This window comes from Venturia canescens, chromosome 2 (genome assembly GCF_019457755.1).
Source record: "Venturia canescens isolate UGA chromosome 2, ASM1945775v1, whole genome shotgun sequence".
NCBI lineage: Eukaryota > Metazoa > Arthropoda > Insecta > Hymenoptera > Ichneumonidae > Venturia > Venturia canescens.
In genome coordinates this window covers 4683154-4710724 of record NC_057422.1, presented here as the reverse complement: position 1 = coordinate 4710724, position 27571 = coordinate 4683154, and the positions used below count along the sequence as shown (strand labels likewise).

General features: G+C 40.3%; 1 long non-coding RNA gene across 6 annotated transcripts in view; it reads right to left on the bottom strand.

The window, feature by feature from the left end:
* LOC122406497 (uncharacterized) overlaps positions 1–27571 on the bottom strand; it is a 71867-nt gene that overhangs the window by 36822 nt on the left and 7474 nt on the right. For 3 of the 6 annotated variants that reach the window (XR_006259982.1, XR_006259983.1, XR_006259986.1), the window contains 5 exons: positions 24923–24996; positions 24209–24606; positions 21354–21492; positions 10303–10680; positions 9688–10204 (listed from right to left, as the gene is read on the bottom strand). The exons of 2 other annotated variants lie outside the window; for them this stretch is intronic. This is a non-coding gene — a long non-coding RNA (uncharacterized lncRNA). Of the gene's footprint in view, positions 1–9687; positions 10205–10302; positions 10681–21353; positions 21493–24208; positions 24607–24922; positions 24997–27571 lie in introns of those variants that run through there. One more of the 6 variants, XR_006259987.1, reaches the window with a different exon arrangement.

Genomic DNA, 27571 nt, shown 5'->3' with positions numbered 1-27571 from the left:
AATCTTTACTGACGCTCATACATCGATAAAATCGAATTCGATTCTATTTCAGTGAAAGTTTATATTTATTACAGTGGAACTACAAGACGAAAAGGATTGTAAGGTGGGGGAAATTGGGGAATTCCGACGACCTAAGGGAAATTGATTAATAACGGAGCACACGATGAAATTACAAAATAAATTATCGATGTATTTTACTCTTTGATATCTTGTTTATGATTTCCGATGCAAGCTTTAACTGACAGATAAAAAAAATTACTAGATATTTAGCAAAAAAACAATCCCTGAATTCGCATTTACTCCGAACCTCCGGGATAATTCCGGACAACCCTCGGGGTAAATCTAAATTGCATTAGAAATTGCTACACATGTCGCAAACAAATTCTCGACTCGTACTTTGGCTTGTGCAACTTTGAGAACCCACATTTCACACTCGATTCACATAAACCAGTCTTCGGATGGTGGAACTTCATATTTTTCAAAACAAAAATAACTTCTTTGATTTCACATCGTCTACTGCTTTATTTAAAATCAATTGATATGGGATAGGAGCAGAACGTTCGGAAGTCCGCCAAAAAGCCGTTCAGAATGACCCCGAACTGTGAAATTTCACGAGTTAATTAATAATTAAAAAACGATGGGAAAAACCAAAGTTTGAACTGCGTTTATAATGCTCATATAAAACTAGGATATTAAATTTATTTTCTCAATAACATGAAAACCGTTTATCCTGTAGTTTCATCAATTCATTTTATAGGCAAAAATTACATAAAAAAATATACGAAAATTTACAATCGGTCCTACCTCAACGAAAATACATCAATTTACGCCTCGTAAAAAATGAGTTTATTAAACATCGATAGGACTATTGCATGAGTTCAAGTGAGTAAACGTGGGGGTTTCGGAATATAAAGATATTGCGGTGTCCATATTTACTTTGCGTGCAGAATTACCCCACTCTCCCCTACGTTTTGGCACAAAGTTGAAGGACAACGTCGCCATGGTACCCTGCAACGTGGGAAACTGGTACAAACTGTGATTTATTATAGAATTATATTTGGTTGGAGATTCGTGAAAATGGGAGCAGATTTTTGACATTATTGTGACAGCTTTTTTTTTGTAATGGGAAGGGTGAATGAGCGGCCGACCAATCGTACTTTTATGCATGTTTTTTCATTCTAGAATTTTCCTAGACGAGCTGGAATTCAATCAGGAATAAAAATGTTTCGACGATAGCAGAAAATGGTAGCGATGAGTGAAGTTCTGGGTTTAAAAAGAATACTTACAGCATTTATAAAACCTCCTGCGCTTCAGTTACGAGTACAACTAAAGACCGATTTTAAATACCGCTCTTATGTATGGATGAAAATTCTTTTTACAGAGAATATACTTTTATGTATCGTCTTCAAAGTGAAATTATTAGTAGAAAGCTGTCCTACCGTACTTTAAATAAACTTGTGAAAGGTGTTTACAAACTTTATTTATGTTGAGCCTTTAATAAAAAACTTGAAAAGCTAGATGCAGTTCATATAAAGGTACTTTATTTGTGCTGAAGGGAAGCCAACATTTGTATTTAAGCATGCAGTGCAAGGAATGAGGTGACGTAAATTTTAATGCTGCAGCTCGTTAAAACCTCATCACGGACTAATTTGACCGTCGCTATCCACAAGTAAACGCTTTTACAAATTAACATGGCGAAATTCATAGAGTTTGAATGGGACCTTCGAAGCGGCATCGCGGGAGCAAAAATGCCCGAAGCATATGGGGATATTGAAATAACCGAATGGGACTGTGCGTTTCGGGTCGTATAATTCAGACTCTAGTCAATATCAATTTAACACGCTGTGTTTCGGTTTAGCCCTCAGGGGTTGACTGCCCCCACCCCCTTAACCCGCCTTGCCCTCGCTTCATACCTTTCTCCGGCCCACGAGTGGTTAGGTCAACTGGTTATGTTGCACACTAACATTCGCTCACTGGCACAATAGTCGGAAAGCGATCTCTCGAGAACGAGGGTGCGACAGTTCGCATCTCTAACCTTTACCATTCCTCTTTTTCTCGTTCTTTCAGTTTCTCTTTGACACTATCACAGAGCCAAAGATTCCAGTATCAAGTGGCAACTTTTCTTCGTCATTTGTCTTCCTCGAAATTTTTCTACGGTCCAGCCACGACTCCAGAGCACAACGAAATTCTTGACGTAAGAGTCTGAACGTATCAGATGAGAAAATGTCAAGTTTTCAAAGAGGATTCTTACACAAATATTCCCAGGGGATATTTTGTATTTCAAAGTATTGCCAATGTTGGGAGATTCGTACTTGCTTCGGTCCGTGCCTTATATCCAAATGGGATTCAGCGTTCCTTTCAATATTTTTATTCGCAATTGTATACTCGAGGCATCTAGTGAAAGTAGAGTTTCGGTTGAGACCAGACTTTACTATATTCGGTGTCTACAGAGGGAAGTTCAACGACCGCAAGCAACTAACTTTTATTAAAAATTTCTCGCACCCACTGCGCTCTCTAACTGTGCAGTGGTGAATCCCAGCGTTGCTCGCTTTGAAGTTATCTCGAATCGTGAATAGGTAAATCGAATGCTCTACATTTGACACTAAAACAATAATAAAATTTTGGAAAGCTGGCGGCGATGATGCATCGTCGATGGGATTGGGTCAGATCGAAGCGTTCGTTTCCATACCGCGGAGCAATCCGACCGCTCCGAAGTTACACAAACGAAGCGTCGGCACTCCATGTTGTTGGTTTGTTTTGTAAGCCTCGGGTTTACGCGGGTTTCAATGTTTTAACGGAAATCACGAGAGATAGAATTCTCGTACATCATCGAGGTTCACGCACTTGATCGTGATTCATCACACGCTGAGCTCCACCGAGTCCGCATTGGAGTGGTTGAATCAAGCCCCCGCGCAGTGCGAACGAGCGAGTCTGAAGCTCCGTGTGCGATGCTTACAACGTTCGAGCCAGCGGCGCGGATTTGCCTGGATTCGCAAACCAAAAGGAATAGAAGAAAAAAAATCCCAACATTTGATAAATTCTACATTCGAGAACCGAGCGCGTATATACCAATACTTTCATCGATGTTTCATCGACAGTCACGGCGGCGGCAAATACACGTCTGCATACGTACGATAGATTGATTGAAAGCGGTATGCGAGTTGTTGGTTGTACGCATTCCGAGTGTCACACGAAATAATTATCTGGTGACTGGGAATGCTGAGCTCACCCCCGTCAGCGAATGAAATGTGCCCTGTGGGTATGCCGTCAAAACAAAATAAAACGTAAAGGGGGAGGGAGCTGAAAAAAACTAGGTGCGAAAGATCAGGGTGCAAAAGTAACGGGAAAATAATTGGATTACACTAAGATTTTTATTGAAACGGAGATTTCATCGGAAACGAGAGTTCAAAATGGAAACAAATAATCCAGGACCGATAATCGAACACCAAAAGCGTCATTGAACGAACAAAAGTGATAATATTCGACAGGGCTAATGAGTTTTACCGAAGGTTAACGATGCGCTCGAAGCTCCAATTTTTTAATACCTCCACGACAATTGAGTGGAACGCAGTTACCTTCAAAATAATGTTATATGGAAGCTACAATGCACAAGGGAAGGCATTGTCGTTTCTGAATAACATTGATGGTTGAAATAGCTGCTACATTTTTGAAACGACGCATTATAACAAGAACGTACATGTTGTTGAGAGCTGTTGGAAGCAGAGAACATCAATGGGAACAATCACGAGCATGGATCCTTGAGGAACCTCTTGGTTTATTATCGCTGTATACACGAATAAGTATGATTTCGCTTCAGCTACATGTTGAGCTGTAGTTGGTAAGGTGCCTTCGACACCGTTTCACGATTACACACACACACACACACGGTGATAAGTAAATATACGTAAGATTTGGGATAGACGAAAGGACTTAATTTGGAGGATTTGACATTGAAAATCGCATTCTTACGTCCTTTCGTTGGGCAACTATCAATATTGCAGTAATGCGGGCAGTCTGCACGCTGATCACGAACTCGGTAAGTTTTGCTCGAATAGATATAACCCGATGTGTTGCACAAAAGGGACAAGAGCCAGGAGCTCCAGGGGGGAAGGAGGGAGACTCGTCGTCGACGAGACTTCTCGTTCTATTCGTTGATATATGGGACTGGATGGTGAGATAGAGAGGGGCGCTCCAACAGCTTGGAATCGCGGGTACACGGAGGAGAAAATCAGCGAAAACCGAACAATAAGGAAGCAGGGCTTTTTGAAATTTTTTTGATGAAAAAGAATCTATTGAAAGTTTAGAAAAGTAAGAAATATCATGAGTACGAGAAAGAATAAAAAGGAGCTAACGGAGACTACGTTTACCTGGTGAAACTTTGCTGGAAATACGATAAAAGTTATCACTTATGCTATCGCTGCTCAAGGACTATCGGCACAACGAGTTCTGGGGCTTTGGACAATTCGCACTAAAGTGTCGCGCAGTAGTACCCTTTTCTCCCCTTTTTTACTACCTCTCTTTAGCTCCTTCTCCCTTTCTTCCTGATACACCCTTGCGATTCTCCGTAGCAGGATGGAGAAGAGGGTGGAGAAAAGAGAAATCGTGGGATTTAGTTTTATTGGTACGGTAACGGTCGGTGCAATGCCTCGGTAATATGCATTATCAACGCGAGAATTCCAAAGGCTATCTGGCTTTGAGCCAGAGATCCCGTGACTTGGAGGAAAATATTCGTAAAACACAGCGACTATACCCACTACTTTTGACTTTTGACCCGAACGAATCCCTTTTTCTGCGCTTCTGTATATGTGTGCGGGTGGCTCTACATTCATCTTCAACACGGTGAGGCTGGCCGATGCTTGTCGAGGCTTGTTTTTTAACATTCACAATTTCGACGAAAGCCTCCGAAATTCGTCGAAAGCTTGTGGAAACTTCGGCTTCAGTAAAACTTGAGAAACTCGCCGCGTATCGCGTGTGGTTCTCAACGAGGAAGTGAAACAGAGAAAATAGCAAGGACAATGGCTCGTGAATTACGACGATCGTAGGTGACCGCACACTTCGTACAGATTTCTTTTTCTCTACAAAATATGAAGAATATCATTATGTCTCATTTTTTTATCGCGGTCAGTGACAATTTCAACTCGTCATGCGAAATGTCTCTGTCGTGGGATAACGAGCTCTCATCTTCCCCCCTTTGACCACTCAGAGCGTTTCAAGTTTCCTGAAAAAGTCACACGAAAGAATAACGACGTCGTTCTTCAAAACGCCCTTATTTTTGTCGTTTCGCGTCAAGGTTTTTTCCTGAGGATGTTTTTTTCAACTAATGGAAAAAATGTTCGAACAATCGTTCGGACCTGACGAGTACGATTATTCCAATCGTCGTGGACTCAGCACGAAGAAAATTCAATGATGAATTAACCGAATGCAAGTCTATTATTTCGCTATACTGCAAGTAAGTACAAAATCACGTTACAGCAATATTTTTGTGAACGGGAAACTATACTGAAACGGCGTTGACAGGCTTTCGGTAACACGGGAAAAGGAGTCAGAGCGAGATACGAAAATTCTCTGCGATAATAATGAGAATAGCGATAATTTCAGCAGCGGAAATTCTTACAGGTGGAGGTGTGGCGCAGAGAGAATCGACCGAGATGGAGGAACTCGGGCGCGTCCCGAGGATGTTACGCGAACGATGGAGTTGCGATGCTTTCGCGAATTTAAGCGACGACGTGAAACAGAGCAAAACCGCCTCTGGAGATGCTGGGAAAAGAAGAGAGAGAAAGAGAGAACGAGAGTGATAAAACGAGCACGAGAACAAGAGAAAGGAAAACCATAAAGAGCGAGCTGCCGGTTGGCAATGAAAATAAGCGAATAAAAAAGAAATGAACCCGCGACTGGAGGGAACAAAAAACTAATTATATTAAATGACGGTAAATTACAGGGCCAGGCATAGAGAGCGAGACTTCTCTCTCAAATACCGTACGTGGCAAGATTTGAAATGAACCAAGCGAAGAATCGAACTGAATGAGAAATAAAAACAGACTCGAATGCCGGCAGACGAAAACGGGGGTCTTTGGTGATAATACTTTGAATATTAACGATTGCTTTATAATATCGTTCAGACCGTATGAGTTTTGGGAAGCTTGGACCTGCGGGATGCAACCGAAAAAGGGGCACAATTTCGTGTCTTCTTTGCAGTAAAAAAATTCTTTCCTTCTTTACTTCTCTCTTTAGCTTAAGGAAAAAAAAACAAGGAAAAAAATATTCGTCATAAGCAAAGTAAAGTTCATGCGCACGTATTTGAAATAAACTATTTGACAATTTGCAATTCTTTCGAACATCCCACGCTCCGTTTTGAAGGACTTGCATGTCAGCATGGTTCTCCACAACCCCAAAAATAACCCACGTGCATTAAAACATACGTAAAAAGTCATTTCCTCGTTTGTTGTAATACTCGTAACTCAAGCAGCACGAAAAAGAATTCATATTAAGGTTGTAACGGGCGTGTCGAAGATATGAGGTTGAGGGACGAGTTCGGGGCCGCAAAAGAGGGTAAATAAATTAGAGGAAGATACGAGGTCGCGTGAGACTTTATGCATGCCGAGACGAGCGGCATGTGTTTTTATACGTTTACGTCATTGAGTACTTTTATCGCAGTAGCGATTTCTACAAGCAGACCAAAATCATTTTCGCACGTTTTTTATGAAGTTTCAACTCCACTGTTTTACTTCATCTAATATTCAAAGAGTGAATAAAACAAAATTTTCTCACAATCGTAGTAGCTGTCGATGATCCTTTACGCCCGAATAAACTAAATAAATCTTGGATTCAAACCCCGGAGATCCCAGAATCGAGTTTCTTTTTATAAGTGTAGAGTTCGCGTGTAGTTCCTTTTCACATAATTTAATTTAGTTTGTATTCTCTAGGGATATCGGTTGAAAAATTCATAAGTACTTACATCAAGAGAATCGCAGTACGAAAAAGTTTGACATCGAGCTAAATTAAAGCACTAACTCTGAAGGATTCTCTACGTCAGAATTGTTTTTTCAAACTTATCTCATGTATCTTTAAACTTAGCTCAAGTATTTACGAACTTCTCCCATGCATTTTAAAACATTTTTCATCAACATGCTCTGCGCCTGATTCCTCTGCTAAATTTTTAAATAATCGACTGATTTGATCGGGACCAAATTGCAGTCAAAATAGCTACTGCTGCTTAGGTTTTTAAGGCTTAAATAAACTTTTAACAAATTTTGAATCGTCTTCCCATGGAACGATATACGAAAATTTCGTTACAGTCATAAAGTAATTGTCTTCCAAATGAAAGTTAGGAATAATAAAACCTTCGAAAACGCAATAAAAAAGGCAAACTATATATTGGAAATTCTGGAGAAATTAAAAATATTTGAAGCCTGGATGTGTGTGGAATTTGGTTTAATCATTTCGTCACGCTGTAGTGTATAGTAATATGCATACGTGCACCCGTTCAATGCGACGACAGTGAACACACTCTACGCACTGCAAACGACGATGAAATACGGCAACCATAAAACTGTCAAGCTTTCGCGAGAACCAGAAAAAGAGAGATAAAAAGAGCCAGAAGAACTCCTCGTTACGCCCTTAATTTCGTAACGATTTCTGAGCCAGTACTTTCTCGCGCTTCTAGCATTAATTTTTACCGGTGGCGTATATGCTTCTCGAAAAGTTTTACCGATCTCTACATCGTTGAATCTGCAACTCGAACTTTTTCCTCTATCACTAGAGCGTCGCAAATGTAAAAGAAAAAAAAGTGATACACACATAAGAATCTACAAATGAATATTTTTTCTCATTTTTTCCGTAGTTTTTAAAACGGCAAAAAACATGACGAGATTCTTCGGTAGAAACGAGTTTTTCATAGCGAAAAAAAAAACGATGTTTAGATCTCTTTTGCTCTCGTTGTTTTCCGAGTGCAAATGAAAAGAGAATGAGAAGAAAATTGTCCAGTTCGTACCGAGAGAGCTTGAGTAATGTGTCCGCGTCGTCGCGAGTTTCGTGCGGAGATTTCAACAAATGTCTGTCATTTCGCTCATTCCAAAATCTTTCGTTTCAAAAGTAACGCTGAATAAAAAGAACTAAAAAAAAAAAAACGGGAAAAACAAAAATCGAAAAAAGCCTTTGATAGCTTAAGCCGTGGAGTTGCGTGTGCAATGTTACGTCAACGTTCGGCAGTGGCAAACCGCGTCGTTTTCCATGTTCATCAACGAGAAACTCTGCGGCGACAACGAAGCCACGACGACGCGCGCCGATGAATAAACAAGAGTTCCCTAACTCTGAAACAATTTAATCTACATAAGTTAACGAAGCGTTCGCGCAAGAGCGTGAAAACTTTTGCCAGCTTGACAGAAAATGTCGTGGCATTCTCGCAAAAAGCATACTTTAAAAATTCGCCCACGCGCCTTCGGTGGTGTGTCGATTCTTCCGTAAGTTCGCACACCTTCATCGTCGTTGTATCCGGAAATTCATTGCAGATGTTGTCCGTCTTCGTAATCGTGTTTGAACAGCATTTTCATCCGCGAATCGTACTCGACTTTTCAAAATGTTTCGAAAAATCTGCAGGTTGCTTTTCATTTTCAGAAAAATTCGAATGCAGCAGCCGCAAATATTTACGAAAAGTTAAACATCACAAAAGAAATACGAAACGTACGAATGAACTTGTGGAATCGTACCCGAAACCCAAACTTTCCTTCTTCCCTCACTCAAGATAGAAACAACGTGTACGTCGAGGTGGTGTGAATATAAAGCAAAGATTCTACAGAGCAAACGGTGGCTATAGAACGAGTCTAGAGAATAAGGGCAGGGTGGAAGGTCTGAGGAGGGAGGAGGGGGTGGAAAGAAAAGCGTGTTCGTGTGTGGTGAACACACATGGAGCAGACCTCAGGAAATCTACGGGGCCACAAATAAGAGATAAAGCTAGCCTGGCACTTCCTATCTAGGATCTTGGTTCTCGTAGCCGTATCAAGCGTTGGTGGCCCACGGGATAAGACTGAGAAACCTCCGCCATCCCCTTTTAGTCGTACCTCACTGTGAGCTCGGAGCTGAACACCGTAGATTGAATTATAGCGTTCGAATCTCTATCCCGTAGCCACGCTAGCCTACCGAGGAACACGAAAATCGAGCTTCCTTTAAATTTCAAGTTACGAATCCCGTTCGGGACGCTTTAACTCCGTTGGAAGTTACAGAATTCAGAGGCGCGCAAGGGAGAGGAAAGAAATCAGGGGAATGAGAGAGAAGAAAAGAGGCAGACGCACAGGTCAATTTATCTTTTTTCATGGGAGACAAACGTTTTTTTGCTTCTCTGATCAAAGAAAAAATTACATAACGGAAGTTCTTAACGGAAGTTGTTGAGAAATATCGTAACGCGAACGACAGCGATTCATTCACGTTTTTTTTTTTAATTTCAATCTCACTAAATCCCGTTCTTATCTTTCTTTAATATTGAATTTGGGCGCGTTGAACCTGTCATCGCGATAAGCCCGCGACAGTGTTCTCGTTTATTCGAGAATTTTTGGGTTCGTATTACGAGAAGCGTTGTCGGTGATAGTCAATTTTGTAACACGTAATTTTTAGAAATGTCTCAAGGCTGAGAAACGATAACGAGAATGTGAGTAAGAAAAGTTTGAAAGATATTGCACTTTATCGAAAAGATAAAGATAGGGAGAGATTGAAAGAAGGAAAAACGAGAGGGACCGCATACATTCTTTAGAACGGAATGAGAACTCGAATGGGCAATTTTGTATTTACGAGAATTTAATGACCATCAGGATATCGGTTTTACTCTTAATGCTTCAGACGTGACACTTCACGCGTGAAGTTTCACACTCTTGATGGCAAAAGTGTTCGTTCCCTCCGATTACACAATCGAATCACAGGCACTTTTTTTTACATCTGCCTCTTTCTCTCTTTGTCTCTCCCAAGGACACAAAAGCGTGAAAATTTTTCGAGAGAAAGGTGTTCAAGAGAGGTTTGTCCAATGGGCTCTTCGCAGTCTCTAATTAGCGGGTCGTTCGTTCAGACCCAACGATCATTGAGATGTGCAGTGGAGTTTTAACGGGAACGACGTTTTTTTCCTCTCCTTCGATAGCGGATAAAAAAGTACACTTTTGTTCGAACGTCAAAGAAGATTCGACAGACTTTACCCCGATGGGACTTCGCTTCGGATATATACCTATATAGAAGAACAAACTGAAGAACGTTAGAATGAAGAGGAAAATAAAGAGGACAACGAGCAATGGGGTTTTCACGCGAGAGTTCACGGGAACGTACCACTTGAAAACTTGGACGATCAAATGAGAGAGTCAGAACAGATTTTTGCCAAGTTCCGAGCCATCCGATGGTCAAGGATAAAAACCTGCAATTACCCAGCGACTCCGGGATGAGAAGTGGCCCGTTTCCTCGTGTACCTGTGTGTACGTCAACGTCCATACTCCCGTAAACACAAACCTACACGTGCATTCGCATCAATGTGTATTCACGTTTTTTATCGTTCTTCGCTTTGCTTTCGCCTTGATAGCCAGCGGTATTCGATGTTTTGTACACGTCCAGTAAATAAGCTTAATTTCATCATATTCTTCGCTTTCTTCATTTCCCGAAAGACCAACGCGGTGGAAGAAAACTTGGAAACGACATCGGCGTCTTCTCTTTCTAGAACAAACACGTCGAAAATTTATTTTAATTATTAGACTCCATGAAAGCTCCGAGTGTACGATACTTCAAAATTAGTACTTGTGATTGCAGTTTCCTGTCTCAAGGATTTTTATTGTTTCATTGCATCGAAAGGAGCAATAAAATTTATGGAGACAGCAAATAAACCGCCGTCATTATTTCATTCTCAGAATCATTTGACTGTCCAATAATCGTAAATAGAATATTGAGCCCACAAAACCACGGAGCGAAAAATTGAATTTTTGTATCGAGCATTTCAGGAAGCAATTCTTGCGGGCAGTTTACAGTCCTAGCCGTTGCCCCATCATCGCAGAAGAGAGTCGTTTCAACAATTCGCGTATAGTGACGTGTCGAGTGTGAAGTTTGAGTAAACATAGTTGTAGGAGGCAGCGAACCCCCAGTAGTGGGGAATCCGATGAATTTGGAATTCAAGGGATTTGTTCTCGTTTTGCAGTGGTTGTTACAGCACCACTAGATCACTCGTGAATGTAGTAGTTGCGGGTGACAGAGAGGATTGGCTTTCTCGCGGTGGCAATCGGTCGCTAATGCTTCGGAGGAGTTAGAGTACCAAGGCGTTATAGGGCGCGAGAGAATTTGCGGTTGACATTACCATAGAATCCCGAGAGTTCTAATCTGTTTATAATTGCGACCTAAATGCAGCTGCCGATTAGCGTAACATCATTTGCATGGATATCGTGGATAAAGCGCCTGTACACTTGCCATTTCGTGCATACTCTCTTACATCCCTGTACAATGGCATGCATGCTTTCATAATAGAAACGTAATATCGATGCGTAATATCGTAATACGATTGAGCATTTTTCACGACCTCGTTAAACTGTAATTACCCCACCTGATACGCAATTTAGTTCGATACTTGCGCGCGGGTCCGACCATAATTGAGAAACTTCATTTCGTCTGCCACCAGGAAGTTGGTTGATTGAGGAATCATGCGAGTATCATTGGCTTTCAGTAATTAATGATGACAAATTAATGTTTCGTCATTAAATTTAGAACGATCAAAATTACAACTTTAATTTTTTTTCGATAAATAAAAAAATAGTTCCGAAAACAGATTCATTTAGTTTCGTTGAACTTCTTTTCCCGGGGATGAATAATCTTAAGGGATTTTTTAATTTAAATATTTTGTCAAACTCAGACTTTTTTTTCTCTCATTGATTTTATCTCAACGCGATTGTTTCAGAATCATTGATGCCACTTTTCCTTCGAACGAATACAGATTCATCAATGTGCATTGTGTATTTACTCAAGCTGTACTGAACAAGACAAAAACATCAATAATAGACAGTAAAGGAAAAATAAACAGTTTAAGAAAGTCTTACGAAAGAAGCGCTTTTTGTGTGTTGAAAAACTTTCCAAATTACGTAGAGAAAAAAAAAATAAGGTGTAGCTGAAACAGCCAAACGAACAAAAATGTTTGACCATTATTCATAAAACTGGAGGAATCATAATTACTAAGTATTTTTACAAAACGGAAGTATGAAATTTGCAAAAAAAGGAAAAAATTTTCAAAATCAAGCGTACCAGCTGTCTCAGTTATTAAGAATATTGAAGCTTAATAAAACATGAAAGTATGCTATAAAAACGAAAAGACTGACAACTACTGAGAACACAAAATAACTTTTCTCAAGTTTCACACAAAGTTCGAAACTTTTTTATAACGAAGTAAAATCTAAGAGAAGAAATTTCCTGAGAACAAGAATATAACAGAAATTTTAACAACGATGATTATCGAGTGGCTCGGAATTTCCTTTTTTTCAATTTCAACAGTATTTTCAACTAAACGCGTTACGCGCGACTGCGTATCCGGGATTGCTGCAGCCCGTTGCCCGTTGGATTGATCACCGAGGTTCGGCGATGCTGAGCACAGCAACCAGCCCGCTATCGGGGAGAAACGAAGATCTCGTGTAACAAGGATATTTTAATGCGATATTCAATTAGAATTCTGCGCATCAGGAGCCAACTTTAATAGACATGGACGATAATATAATCTTGATTTAACGATCGTACACGCAACGAAATAACGCCTGGGTGGCTCACAACGACCCGTATAACAATTAAAACTTCGTTGCACATTCACTCACATTCGTTAACAAACGAGAGAGCAAGAGAGAGAGAGAGAGAGAGAGAGAGAGAGAGAGAGAGAGAGAGAGAACAGCGTACGAACCAAAACTCAATGCTCGAAGTCTATAACCTCCGTGTTTCCAGCTCGCTGAAACCACATGGACTTTGTACTCCGATAAACTTTGTATTATGATCTACGGTTATGGGCACCATCTTCGGGCTCAATTGCTCCGATAATCGCTACGATATAATTTCTCTTTTTATTTCATTTTAATGCTAAACCCTGGTAATAAACTTAGTGATAATATCGGCTGTTTGAGAATCAATATACCTTCCCATAACCGAAATATCAACACGTAAGTCTTTGCTATTTTCCAACTATTGAAACGAAGGGCGGTTGACGAAGGTTTATAAACTGGTAAACTCGAAAGATTCCAAATAATGCACGATTCAGTAAGCTCTGACTCGGTCATTTCGATGATTATAAAACCAATAGAATTGACTATTCCGTACAAAAACGTGTCTGTGAAGTCGAAACCTATAGACGATCTCGAAATATATAAAAACATAGAAAAACATTAGAGACTGGAAACACAATCCATCACCCTCGGTCCATTTCTCGTATCACTTTTTTCTCTACTATAAATCGTGCCAGTTCGTCTCGACGGGTCTTCATGCATCGAGATATTCCTCCGTTCTCTCCATAGTACTACTCCCTCGTAGCAAACGCTGCAGAGAAGAAGCTGGCAAGAAAGGGAAGTCGTAAATATAGCCAGAGGAAAGCAAACGCAGTTCGGGATGCGTCTTCACATTTAGATTATCATGCACTTTTTTATAACGCGGAGGTTTTACTCCGTTGAAGGGAAATACTCTCATGGAAATAGGTCCTCGTAAAGCGCGGCTCAGATGGCGCCTTAGTGGAAATATAAAAACTGCCGTGGACCGGTCTGATTTAATTATTCCGTGCAAATATTGACCGATGCTGAAAAAATGGAGTAAACGAAGTAAAATATTAGAGAAAATTTTCACACCAGATCCGAAGGATCAATTTTTTCACAAGATCGAGTCGTTCGAAGTCTTGATAAAAACTATCAAGTTTAAAGGTTCGATTGCGACGATGTCGCTTCGGTGACGATCCCGGTTCAAAACAGGGCGAGCTTTGGCTACCTTTTCGTAGAGGTTAACGGTCATTGATCATTTTGCACGTGGATGACATTTATATAAAAATAGAGAATATATCCTCATCAAAATGGATGAAAGAATAAATATGAAGTGATTGTTATGGACAAAAAACGATGAAAAATTTTAGAGGAATGACTCTCCTAAAATTACGAGCGAAAAAGTGAAAAAATGTGTACAGCAATCACGCGGATATAAAAATGTATGAACGTTCCATTGACATATACAGGACTGGTATGCACTGAAGTATCGATTTTGCCGACAAATTTTCCGAGTTATACGTGAGCGGTGTTACAAAATATCTGCCGATGCCCTTTCTCTCTTTTTCTCTATAAACCTTTACCATTTTGTACATGAAAGGTCCAAACCAGCGTTACCCAATCCCAATTTCAGAGCAAACGTCATGACGTCAATGGCAATGTTTTTATCCATTGCAGGCAATGAGTTTGGCACCTTAATAACTCGAATAAATCAATTCTACGACGCTTATGCGAAATGGAAGAAAAAATTTCCAACATATTTCGGGTCGTTTGCAACTGTAAATTGTGCATCACGGAATGTCATTTCCTCCCATATTTGGCTGGACCAATTTCCAAGGGTTGGTCGTTGCACGCGCCCCATTCTCGAATTGCTCGAACCAATTTGCGACTGAATAATAAACAGCGACATCTCCAAGTGTCCGGAATTTAGTAAAAATTTCTTGCAAACCATTGGAAACCCTCGTTTTCCACGTCTCGATTTTTTATTTTTATCTAACGGCTAACGCGTAGCTTCTACAAACCTATTCATGAGTGACACCGTCAGCAGAAAATAAATAAATATGAAAGAATTAAATAAACGCTTCGAAATATTTTGTACCAACATTAAATTTGGCATTGAGCGCCTGTCGCAACTCTCCATACAGCTACAATTTTCATCACCACGTTTTTTGCTCCCTCTCTTCACGTACACACATCACAGTAGCCAACTTTTGTTTGATTCTCGCACCGAAGTTAATAAGCAATTTATCGACTGCACGGTCAACATTCGTATTCAATCTTTCACGTGAAATTCGACATGCAGGAATCCATATCTTTTGCTTTTGTTTTGCTCTTTGTTACTTATCGTTCGTAAGATCTCGTAGGCATCATCATTTCAACACATCCTAGCTCGAGTACGATCGAAATCAAAATTTTTCCTAAAATTCATTCCTAAAATCTTGAATTACCTGAAAGTTGAACCTTGGCCCTCATCAATTTTCAAACTAAACAATTCATCATTGTTAATCGACCCTCATAATTATCACGATGGAGAAAAAATTAAGGATGACGAATCATTGATTTCCTATTTTTCTAAAACATTAAAAAATACTGTTCAGCTCATTATCTGAACTGGTCATAAGCATAAATTTTCTATCATGCAAATTTTGTTCCAGAGACCCGCGAGAATAATCCGTCCAAGACAGAGTACTTTTTCGGAGCACCGGCATTCGATTAAGGAGCAGAGAGGATGGCGAATGATCTAAAAAATTTCCCAACTGCTTCGTCATTCGAATTTCGATCGATACGAATGAGATATATATTCAGGCTCGGTATATAAATAAAAAAAGTGAGATATAACACATATGAACACGACGACTTGACGTACGTGAGCAATTTCCAAAAAGTCTCACGAAGCAGGATCGCTTTGCCAGCAGATTGGACACGTGGAGTAGAAATAAAATCCCGATAGCCCAAATTCCCACAATATTTCGTGTAACAACGTTAATTCGGGCTTCGATGACGCGCTTTCGCCCCACTCTTTTCTCCCGTTTGCCCCAAGGAGGGCAGGATGTACTACCGCTATAAATTAATTAGAATTAAAAGTCTGGGGGAATAGCGAACGCATTAACGTGGCGAGTTTCGTGTTTCAATGAACACTCTTTCGTTCACGTCTCTCTGTATTTGTGGTTTTATCTGTGTACAGACGTGCACGGTAATGTGTGTGGCGGTACGTGTTCACTGGCCCAGACTGTACCGAACGAGTCGTTAAAGTTAATACGAAGCTACGAATTACACCTGCAATAAAACTAATTGGATTCTGTCCAGCGGTCCTTTCTCCCTTGCGAACGCCAGAAAGTAGTACGTGTATGTGCCATGTGTACATACAACTTATATATTTTATAGCACGGTGTGGAAAAAAATTAATATTGTATAAAATATGTGGCGCCAGATATTTATATTCATCGATGAATTATGTGTCATCCCATATATACGTCGAAGAGTTCTGCCGTTTTCAATTAATCAATATTTTCACCGCCTCCTCCATCTCATCCTAATCGGAATGACACCGCCATTTTTTGAAATCACTGATCGAACCGGTGATAGAACAAGAATGAGAGAGATCCAAGCGGATAATAAATTTTAGCGAGAGATGGAAATTCAACACCTCGACGCGAGAAATCGTGCCTTGAGTCGTCCCACCCGATTTTTTTTTATTTACTGCCTCGATGCAGCCGATAGGTGAAAACCATAACCACGCTAATCGAGTTACACACTGTGAAGCCAATCGATCATCATATACGCCAGATATATCGATATACAAACACACTGCTTTTCCCTTCCGCTTCTTTTCCTATGGGCAATTCTATTTCTCGTAAGATATTTTTATGGAAACATCATTGCCTCAACGATGAAGTTGGAGCTCATTATTTCATGAAATATTGACTATTCTTTTGCTTCTTCTTCAGTAGCAGTATTTTTGAACCCTTAAATAGTCATAATCGTCCCAATTATATGACCCAAAACGTTTTTCGATAGCCAGAGAATCGCGAATTTTCGACCAATTCAATATGTGCTAGGCAACCGGATTTCACATAAATAAAATTTGTCTCGCGTACTTTGAAACGTATGACGTGTCATGGGAAATTCGTCAAAGTATATAACGGTAATTTTCTTGATTTCATACTTTGACACCACAAGCAACCAGTCATAAATAAAAAGTGGATCGCCACTACAGTGCACATTTTGTTTCATGCACTTACTCGTTTCCATCAGTGTGAAGGGGTTAATAACGCGTTCGATACTTAAAAACTTGACGTCTAACGGGGTCAGCTAATAAAATGGCGAAGGAAGTCGTTAAATAGGAGTCACCTTCGTCGTGGTCGTAAATGAGAAACCCATTAATTGAGCCACTAGATTTAACATTGGAGGAGGTTGTTACTGCGACTAATTGGCGACTACATAAAAGGTACCATTTAAAGCTCCAGTATACCGTGCGCAATTTCTATCCTTAGGAATTTCGAAGTATCTTCCTTCGTTTTGAGAAGACTCTATAAAATGGATTGCGGAGAATTTCTAGTACGTTACACAAAATCAATGAGATTGAATTCAAAAGATTTTTTCATTACTTCAAAGATGATTTTGTTCATTTTTCTCGGGAAAGGTTGTTTACAGACCTTTTTTTAGAAAGCTCGAATTCCATCCTCGAGTTAAACTCAACGCGAAATTGCCCATGTGCGTTTCTCCATCGGATTCAATTGGCCGATGTCGAAGAGAGTTCTCGTACTATTCGCACAAATGAGCAAACAAGATATCAATCTGTACATCATAACGTCGACACCCCCGCATCGACGTCATGGAATTAAGGAACTCTCGAGTTTATGCCTCACTGGATTTTCTCTCGTTTGCAGTCACGTTTTTCGATTCGTCTATCGATCGTGCTCACAGAGTCGTGCTCCGAAGCATACCACTCAAGCACTCGATGAAACGAAAACTATGAACGATGCACCGTCTCATCGCCCTTGTCTCGTGATATCGTTGCTTTTGATTGATTTACATGATCACGGTACAGATCTCAAGGCAAACTACGAAAGTCAATAATAAATATCGTTCATTTTTCTACTACGGAAATTTCTACACGTATCCTACTACATTCGTTTATAAATTCTACTTCCAATCGCGTCCCTCTAACGTAAGTCCCTTCTGGAATGAATTCAAAATCGTACAAGGTAAAAAGGATTATCCATCGATTTATTCAGTAATAAATGAGCGAAAGTTATCCCTCGACTTCAAAAAAATAACGTTTTACCTCCCGATGAACCGGGAACCAATTCCTGAGATAATTGAACGAAAGGATTTTACTCGACGAATTGCAAAGTACTTATACAGAAGGAGAATGAATCAAAAATCATATATAATACTGACTAGTGTTGTAGCCTTTTTATAGCTTGCACTAAACCCAGTACTGAGATGATTTTAGGCAGAACATAGAGCACCAGTTTACCTACTTTTTATCCAGAAAAGAACTGGATCGACTTAATCGATTGGAGGATGAGCGGATTGAGTTGGTCAGTAATCAAAGAGCAAGAAAAGCGAGTATGTGAAAAAACGGGAGGTCGATAAATTTGACTCTTGTACAGATTGAAGTGGAGGAATAATTCAACTGTCAGAAATGTACATTTTCAGAGTAAATAAAAAGTTGTATCGATGACTAGGCTAAATGGGATAAAATGGAAAAAGTTGTTGGCTTTTTGCTGCTCTAGTTCTTTTAATCAAGTAAAATTGATTAAAGGAAGGAGAACAGAAATTGGAATTCGTTGAGTCGTTAACTAAGAGGATGCTAATTTTAATTGCATTTTTTGCCGGACCACAAGGCGTTCCAGGAATAGGTATAGCAAAGTCACCCTGGTAAAAGCTTCGCTCTGGTGTTTATAAACGATACTTTTTTTCATTCGTTTTTCGTCGCGACGAGCTATAACGCGGAGGCAAAAAAGGTCAATTAAACGTCACAGGCATATCAATGCTTGACGTCGACTAATAGTTACGCGCTGTGAAAGTGCCACAGGCCGGCAATACAGGTGCAGAAAAGAGGGAGAGGAAGTGAGCGGAAATGGGAGGGAGAGAAAAGGAGGCGAAAGCGAACTCGCTAGCTAACGTATTTCAACTCGGAGCTTTACTCGGGAGCGCACAAAACACGCATCGGTAGTTTTATTGTCGACGCCTTTTTCCACTTTGGTATTTGCTGGTAAATACGATTTCCTTTTTTTCCCCTCTCTTTCTCTCTATCCCTCCGAGGTGCCAATAAAGCAAGTTTTATTGGAATACTTATCGTATCAGACACATTGACTGTATAGAACAGCCAAACTCAGCAACCAGAAACGCATTCGATTTCGCACTAAAAGCTGCAACGAGCTTCGACGACGATTCTTGCTATCGCGCGGCGGGATAGTTTCGTGATCGAGGATCGAAAAAATACGAGATTTTTATATTGTTTTCTATTTATTCGCTCGACAATTACTTTTAGTCGAGGAAACGAGATTAAGGACGTGTGACTTCAAGTTACCAAGTTTATGCGCCCTTGATTGGTAATGCCTCGTCAAGGGTCTCATTGGAGTTTGGATCGACGCTACACGGAGAGACTTTTATAGCAAAAATTACTGTTTTTATAGTAGCGTCGGACCACATCGATATTATAATAATAATCGCTACAAAGCGTGTCAAATAATGCAAAAGTTTGGGGAACCATTAGCACACAGTTCATAGTAAATAACGCGCTGTACTATATCAAAAATGAACACCGAGCGAATTTTGATTAAAAACATAGTAAATAATGGAATGATTTGATGAAAATTTAGGAGATAACATAGCAGTCGTTTTTCTGTGCTTTACGAAAAATTGCATAGTTTCGTATTTTCCCTTTTGCCGCACTGAATTTTGCTCAATAATATGGCAAAATTCACGCGCCCACCAATTATATGAGGCCGTATAAACACCGTATAAACATGAAAATTAACCAGTGGCACATAGTAAAATTTCAAGCAATTTGTCCAGTCCAATTCACCAATTTTTAACATTTCGCCAAAGACACGAGTGACATTCGGATATCGATCTTACATCGTTCGATGTAAGAATGTCGCAGACCTAAATTTTGCCTTTCGTACATAGTAAAATTTGATAGAACTGCTTTCGGCATCAAAATTACTATGCACTTTGGTGAAATGTAATAGAATGACGATATAGAACAGCGCTGCTATAAAACATGGCAAATTTTTCTAGCAAGTTCATCCGAAATATTCGTATAAAAGTCTCTCCGTGTAGTACGGCATGTTCATGAAATCTTTTTCTGCATTACCAGTTTTTACACTTTTTTGACGATTTAAGCTTGACAAAAACAAAATCTCACTACCTTTCATTATAATTCAAAAATTTGATTTAAAAAAAAAACAGTTATTCGAAAGAATATTCACTCGAAAGGAAAATATGGGGAAACGCTGGTATAATTATAATCATTAGCCCACAACGAAGAACTTCAAGGCCCGATGATGGTTTGTATGCTCGCCGTGAAACTATTTGTCGCAGAAATACGCGCAGAAGAGCGCATTAGTGGTGTGTGTATTCAGAGGTTGAGCAAACTCGCCTTAATGTGACACGGTGACACCGTTGCACGGAAAACAGCAGCGGATGTTACGCACGATTCGGTATGATTTTCTACTGCCGAGGCAGAAAATTACGTGCCGTTTGGTCCTCGTGGAAAATCACTTCCGCACCATCAACCAGAGCAAGTATGCGTTCGTACGTGTCGTATTTATGCATACCATAAAATATGACAAGAATTCCAACAAATATGGAAACGGACTCCATTAATGAATATAATGATTGAAGCAATTTGGCGAAGAGCGTAGCCAAACAATAGTGACCTACTCTGGGTGCCAAGCTCAATGTGCATGCAATATTTGAAATGAGGCGTTGTACGTGCGGCATACGCCGAAAATCGAGAACAATGAGTAGCCTTAAAACAACAGGAAAAGGGACTAAGAGTTAGGCAACTTTGTCGCATTGAAACGAACGTCGATCAATTTTAGTGTCCTCAAATATTCGGCAGTAGGTATAATTCGAATTGCAATCCTATCGAGAGCCCACACCCGAAAGATAAATACAAAAAAAAATACATCGGATGATGCTTCAACCGAAGAAATCCTCGAATTCGAAAACCTCTCTCCCTTCATCTCATCGTTAGAAACATGTTTTCCGAGCATCGATGTCACGAATTCGTTCATCCATCAATAGACGTATTTTTATAAATAAATTATGTGTTCAGAGGCATAAGAATCATTAGAATTACGAAAGATATTAAACAATTGTCAGATGTGCCATCGACTCCGCCAGAAAAACTATTTTTTTCCGAGTAAAATAATTCGTAAAGCTATAGAAGTTTCTTGGTACTTTTGCCAAGATGCACATCCACATATAGTTACCGCGTTCACGAGAAACGCGAGACACGGGCAATTTGACGGTGAGTTCGTTATAGAGGCACGTGTGTGTGTGAGATATACATTAAGGTTAAGGCGTGTTAGTGTAGATATCTAGCAGCGCCAGCTGCTACCACCACTCGTGGGGCGGGTCCATGGTGAGCTCAAAAATGTAAATTACCTCCAGCACCCTTTAGCCACTCGGTGGTCTTGCTCTGCTCAGCCAAGCTAGCGAGAGATCTCTTTCCCGTTCTTGGCTTCCATCGACTTGTCTCTCTCTCTCTCTCTCTTTCCACGCTTCCTACGAGCCTCACTCGACCCTTGAACGACAAATTTGGGTTAATTATACAGACACGAGTGTACGAAAAAATCTACATATATCCATATATACACGCACATATTATATTATAATTACGCGACTAAAATCACTGTCACGAGATGATTCTCGTTAATTTTTCCTTTTTATTAGACTCGACAAATTTTAGAGGCAATTACCAGCCTGTTAAAATATAATTGGCTAACTCAAGGCTGTCTTCAAATTTACCACGCACGCACGCGACGCGACGCGAGCAGATATTTCTTTTTGACCTGTGTCTCTTTACAAGATTCCGTAAATAGTGAGCCCTGCGTGTTCATGTTTGAACACTTTGTTCTTGAGCAAGGGGCCGAATCAGCAAACATGGAAATCTTCTGTGAACATAATCGGAAATTTAATGCTGGAAGAAAAAAAGGAGAGGAAAAAAGCCAGAGTCATCGTCCTCGAACAAACAGGGCTGACCAATCTCAACGAGTGTTTTTAATCAGCGCTGTCGTGATCGTTGACCTTTGTAAATCCACCTGTCAAAGGGGCTATTTACAATCCTGATTTCCATCGACCTGCTCTTTACAGTTTGAATTTCGATCGGGAAATCTACGATTCTTGATGGACAGCGAGTTTCCATATATTTATATCTTTCATCTCCTCTTCTCCTCTCCTCCGTCATAATCTCTCGAGTTAAATCTATCTCTACTCAGTTTGCGTACGCAAATTAAGTAAATTTACCATCAGATGCTAGGCACACGAGGTTTAAAAGCTCCACCCGGTGTGTTAAGGTGCTTTGCGAAGTTATCCCCACGAGGGAGACGCCCTTCGCTACGTGAGGGAGGCACTTTCTGGTGTGAAACACTTCAGCAACCCCTCACATCACGTCCTCGAGGGGAGCTTTCTTTATTGCGATTACTTCTTGGGGTCAACTCGGTTTTTGCTAATCATCGAAACTGATCTCAAAACTCTGTTGGATTATTTATCATTGTAATTACATCTGTGAATTTCGTGATTAGCTAACGATTTTGAGAATATCGAAAAATTTGACCAAAATTCGCTGCCAGGCTGACGAATCAGATAACTTTTTGAGTGATTAATATTTCTAGCTCCATGAGAAATGTTAGTTTCAGATAAAGCAACAACTCAAAGCGGAGACTTCATAAAAGTTCTTATTTTTTTATCTCACAAAATGATACAATCATTTTTGTGCTGACTTATTGTAAAGAGACTTCAAATTGTAGGGGAATATTGCTAAGCTCAATTCGGTGGCAGTTGAAGGTTTAGTTAATTCAATAATATTATGAAACAAATGTTTGACCTTCCGGAAGAAAAATCGCCGGGTCCGAAGATCAATTCATGGTCAGAGTTTCGGTGAATGAGTTTTCTGAATGCGAACTAGTGTCTATCGGTTAGGCTCGTTCGACCGGATTCCAGATGCACCGAGTTTTATTATGATTCCGGAACGAGAGACGCGCCGATTAGACTGGCGACGAACGAGAAAATGGTGTTTTTCTTTTTCTTAAAAATTACAACTAATGCCTTAAATACATGTTGCAGGATAAAATTAGCAAGAGAAACTTAAGCGTGACTCTGCGTGCGGGAATGGCGACGAGATCGGCACGCACGAAGGATCTCTTTCTATGTTTTAGAGGCCGGAGAAACGGGGGATTGTTAGTCGTTTTTATGGTACAAACAACCCCACTCGTGGATAACGAAAGAAAGAGCTGGGTTGGAGGTTCCCGACCAACTATAGTGGCTAATGCAAGAGTGAGATCGGTAAGTATATCGTTGGCGTGTCTCGCATGCTTTGCCTTCATTCGTGGTTATAGAATTACGCACACGCACATCGGCGAATCTTTGTGGCACAGCGAGCGGTCAAACAGCCGTTTACGCTTGGCTTATGAACACGTACACATGTTTGTACTCGTATATTAACGCATACGTATATCACGCTAATTTGCTCGGAGACTCTTGTAAAATACGAGTCTATACGAATCTATAGTTCCCTCAGATATTCTGTAACGTGTTTTGCTCTCACGCTCTCTCGGATCGGCTCTACAACATTGAGAAAATATAATTGATGGAGAAAATGTCTCACGTCGAATGGTTACTTTATAACAGTAAATCAAATGCGTTTTCATACCGCAATTGAGCAGTTACATAGATGCAATCGAACACGTGCGAAACATTAAATGGTTGTAAAAAAATTAGCGTAAATCCCGGCGAGCACTGTTCAAAATATGATGGTGATCAAGCATGAAAACACACGGGAGCGTATGTGTGTAAAGAGTGACCGACGAGGGGCTCAGACTCAATTTTTAAAGTGGTGAATTCCGGTGACGCAACAGAGAAGGATCATCAAAACTCTCTCGGTGTTGAAAATTCGAAAATATACGATACTGCGTGTCCCGAAATGTAGTATCAACGTGCGAAACGATATCGCGAATATTCTCGCTCGAGTTTTCGCCCATATTTGCGTTTGTAGCATCGAGTTTGTGACAGAAGTTGCTACGGACCATACGAAAAATGGGTTTCAGCTGTGCGAGCTGTTGAACACAATTTTTGTTTTACGCCAGGACGAAATATTTCAAGTGTTCGATCCGATAACATACATCGAGCGAATTCACAGGCGAAAATATCGTTATCGGAATGTTCGCCTCGTAACGATTTCGGATGCGTTAAATTCATTCGTTTCATATCGACCGATCTGTTTTCTTTAAAGGCTAATTTACCTGATTAAATTCCCATTTGGTTGAGCGAGAATTGCACACGCTCGATGTCAAAACGTGAAAGGTTTTTTCTTTATGTTTAAGCTCTCTCAACCTTACGTTGCATTTTCTCTTTCGAGTATATACGAGCGAATTGAACGGTGTGTATATGCAGGACAACACACAATTCGCAACGTCGAACGGGTTTTCTCAAGCGTTGTCGTCGTTCTCGCAGTCCGCGACGAGACGATCTCGCCGAGGAACACAAATATTTCCAGAACTCCCGGACCCGAAGCACGAGCATAGCGCTCGCATTAATTAAAACACCCAGAGTGCCAAGGGTTCGACATACCATTAGCGAAGTTTTCGTCGTTCACACGCGCACGTAAACCCAACAAACCTGATCCGTGGTGGTCAAGCACCTGAAAGTTGTTTTTTATTATTGAAAATATACTGCCTTTTTCTCGAGAGTAAATGTCATTGATATTTTTTTATCTTCGCAACGTCAATGCGTGCGCATTATTGATAAATTTAAATTGTATAGGAGCAGAACTGAGTTGGCGCACTCGTTTCGGTCCATCAGCATAGATCAATGCTTTATTATAATTCATTTTAGAATCGTTTGATCTTAATGATTGTACAGAATTAAAAATATTTTGTAATCAACTTCTAATGGAATTAAAATCATTGGAAATGCAATACAACAAATTCATGTTTTCCATGATCCAGTCGACTTACTCATTGTTATCCTGGTAGCTGTCAATAATAGAAACATTACAGAGCAAACACCGCGAACGTGGAATTGCTGCGATCTGTTTTATAAAATTTTATTAATTAGTGTCAATTCGTTATTTGTATAAATACTTCATAAAATTCGAACAGCTTTGGGAACTGAGAGCATCACGAAAAAAGTCTTAACAGGATGTTTTTCTCAATGAATCCAATACCCGTGTGGCCAGTGTTGGATAAAATGAAGAAAAATTTAAAATTTTTCCACATCGAAGGAAAATGGCACAGCTGTTTTCACGTTCATGCTGAAAATCTGATGGCATGGGAATGTTTAGGCTTGTGGAAAAGTCGCGATACGGAGCTACGTGGGGGAAATTGTGAAACCAAACAAAACCCAAACTCATGCAAACCTAAAAATATCCAGACATAAGTTATACCAGAGATGTAAAAATATGGGCTCCGAACATCGAGACTGTCGTCTGTACGAAAATCTCGTAAATCTGCCAGCTACTATCATGATCCCGATCACGTAAAGCCCGTATTCACTTCTCCGTCTGTCTATGTATTCCTCTCTTTCGGTCCCTTCGGTTCGTCGTTTTCTGGCGAATACTTTGCCTTCGGAATACTTCGACGAGTCGTAACCCAAGTAAACGGGGAGAATCGCTCGTTCCCTTACATTCCCGGAAAGCCTCGTCGATCATAGTTCTAGGGCGGAAGGAAAATGCGGAGTTCCTGGACTTTCTTGTACCACTTTAGAATATTTTATCTATGATTATGATAAAATATCTATGATTATGAATGGAATGTGAAAACAGTCGAAACGAAAATCAAATGGGCGGCCTCATTTTCATTTTAATCCTTCAGAATACTTATAGCTGAATATAATTTTGTTGTAACGAACGAACATTGACGGCGCCAAAATATCCTTTGAATCACTCGAAGCTGCGTCGAAGGCTTTTTGAATTGAAAACGCGTGATGCAGTTTATTTTGATGACTCTTTGAAAGGGGCGAATTCCGCAATCCATTTGTACGGGAGAGTGAAAAAGGTTTGAGGCAATAACTGAAAAATATGCTCCGGAAAGCCAACAAATTGACGAAATTCGATCAAGGATTTGAAAAAAAGCTCCATTTCCAGATGAAAATAGGGAGTCATAAATTCTGGCACACGATTGCAGTATGGAATTTCCATAAAAGGTCGACGGCAGTGTCCTCACGTGCTCATCTGTATCAACAGCTTTCGAAATAATAGACCCACGTACAAAACAACACTCGTCCGTGAAAATCGACAGCTCGCGCGAGCTCTAGCATCAGTACGTATGGAACATCAATTTGAGAAAAGTGTTATTTGCTTTGCGGTTGCTCGCGGTGATTGGCGATACGCGATATCCATGCAACTGGAGGAGATACGTGTGTATATTTTATCCGTCGATTTGTGTTTGTGTCGGTGGAGCCAACGTGCAGGTAACGTAACATGGTTGAGTGAAAAGATGGAATTAGAGAGACCCGCCTCGGAGTCCGAGATGGTTGAAGAGAGTCGAGGAGGCAGGCGCATATATAGAAAACTATTAAGTGTATGGGGTCCGATGGGTAATGCACTAGGTGAAAATCAGCGAGAAAGATACGAAGGATAAAAGAAGAGAATAAAAAGGATGAATAAACGAGAGCGATTGGTGAATGAAGGAGGATGGGAAAACAGGTTGAAATAAACATCGCAATCTCTTCAACCCGTAGCTTGATAAGCACTCGATGTTTCCGCAGGATACGCTTCGCGCAAATCACCGTTATGTTGGCTCGTTCGCCCGCAATTCGAGTCCTTTCTCTGTACGTGAGCCAGAGTTTCTGTACGTGTGGCAAAGAGATAAAGGGAGAGGGAAAAGTTTATATGTATTAGAAGCTACGTTGTAGCCACGCATCATTGAACAACTCATCTTTACATCGCGGGGCGCGCAGTCACATATGGCGATGATACAAAAGCCTCTATGTCGATAGAAATAGTCGCTGCTCCGATTCCATCGTAACGTTGAACATTCTCTTCGATAATGGTTACCTCCGGCATTGCGGCTCTTGCACTGGTGGCTCTCTCGATATAACACCGATACCACCTCGACCCTGTGCAAACCAGTCAAGCTCATTTCGGTCATACCACAAACCTCAACCTCTTTCAACCGATTGAAAAACTGTTTCAGCGATCACGTCTCGTACCATCGTACCCGAGAGAAATCTGTTTCACTTTTCTACATGCTTGTTATTGTTTTTTTTTTCTTTCAATCGAACATCAACAATTCCATAGAATCGGTTCAAGCGAGTTAAAACAACCCATGCGTAATACAAACTATATCGGAGATGCGCTATACTCGTTCCCACGTTACGCGCTATCTAATTAGCCGTTAAAGCGCCAATGTGAGAATGGATTTCTCGGTATACACTTGATGAAGCATCCATTAGTAACTGTAACCGACATAAGAGCCTTCATCGTTATACCGTTGATGGTTATCCGGAAACTGTATCTGAAGGTATAATCAACAGAGATTAATAATCACTCAATAATTGAAGTAACTGAACTCTGTGCCTCCCCCTCGCTCTCCGCATGGTTCCGGGCTAATGTGTTCAATGTCGTGGATTTACTTTCAACGATATGGCAATCACAACATAAATAA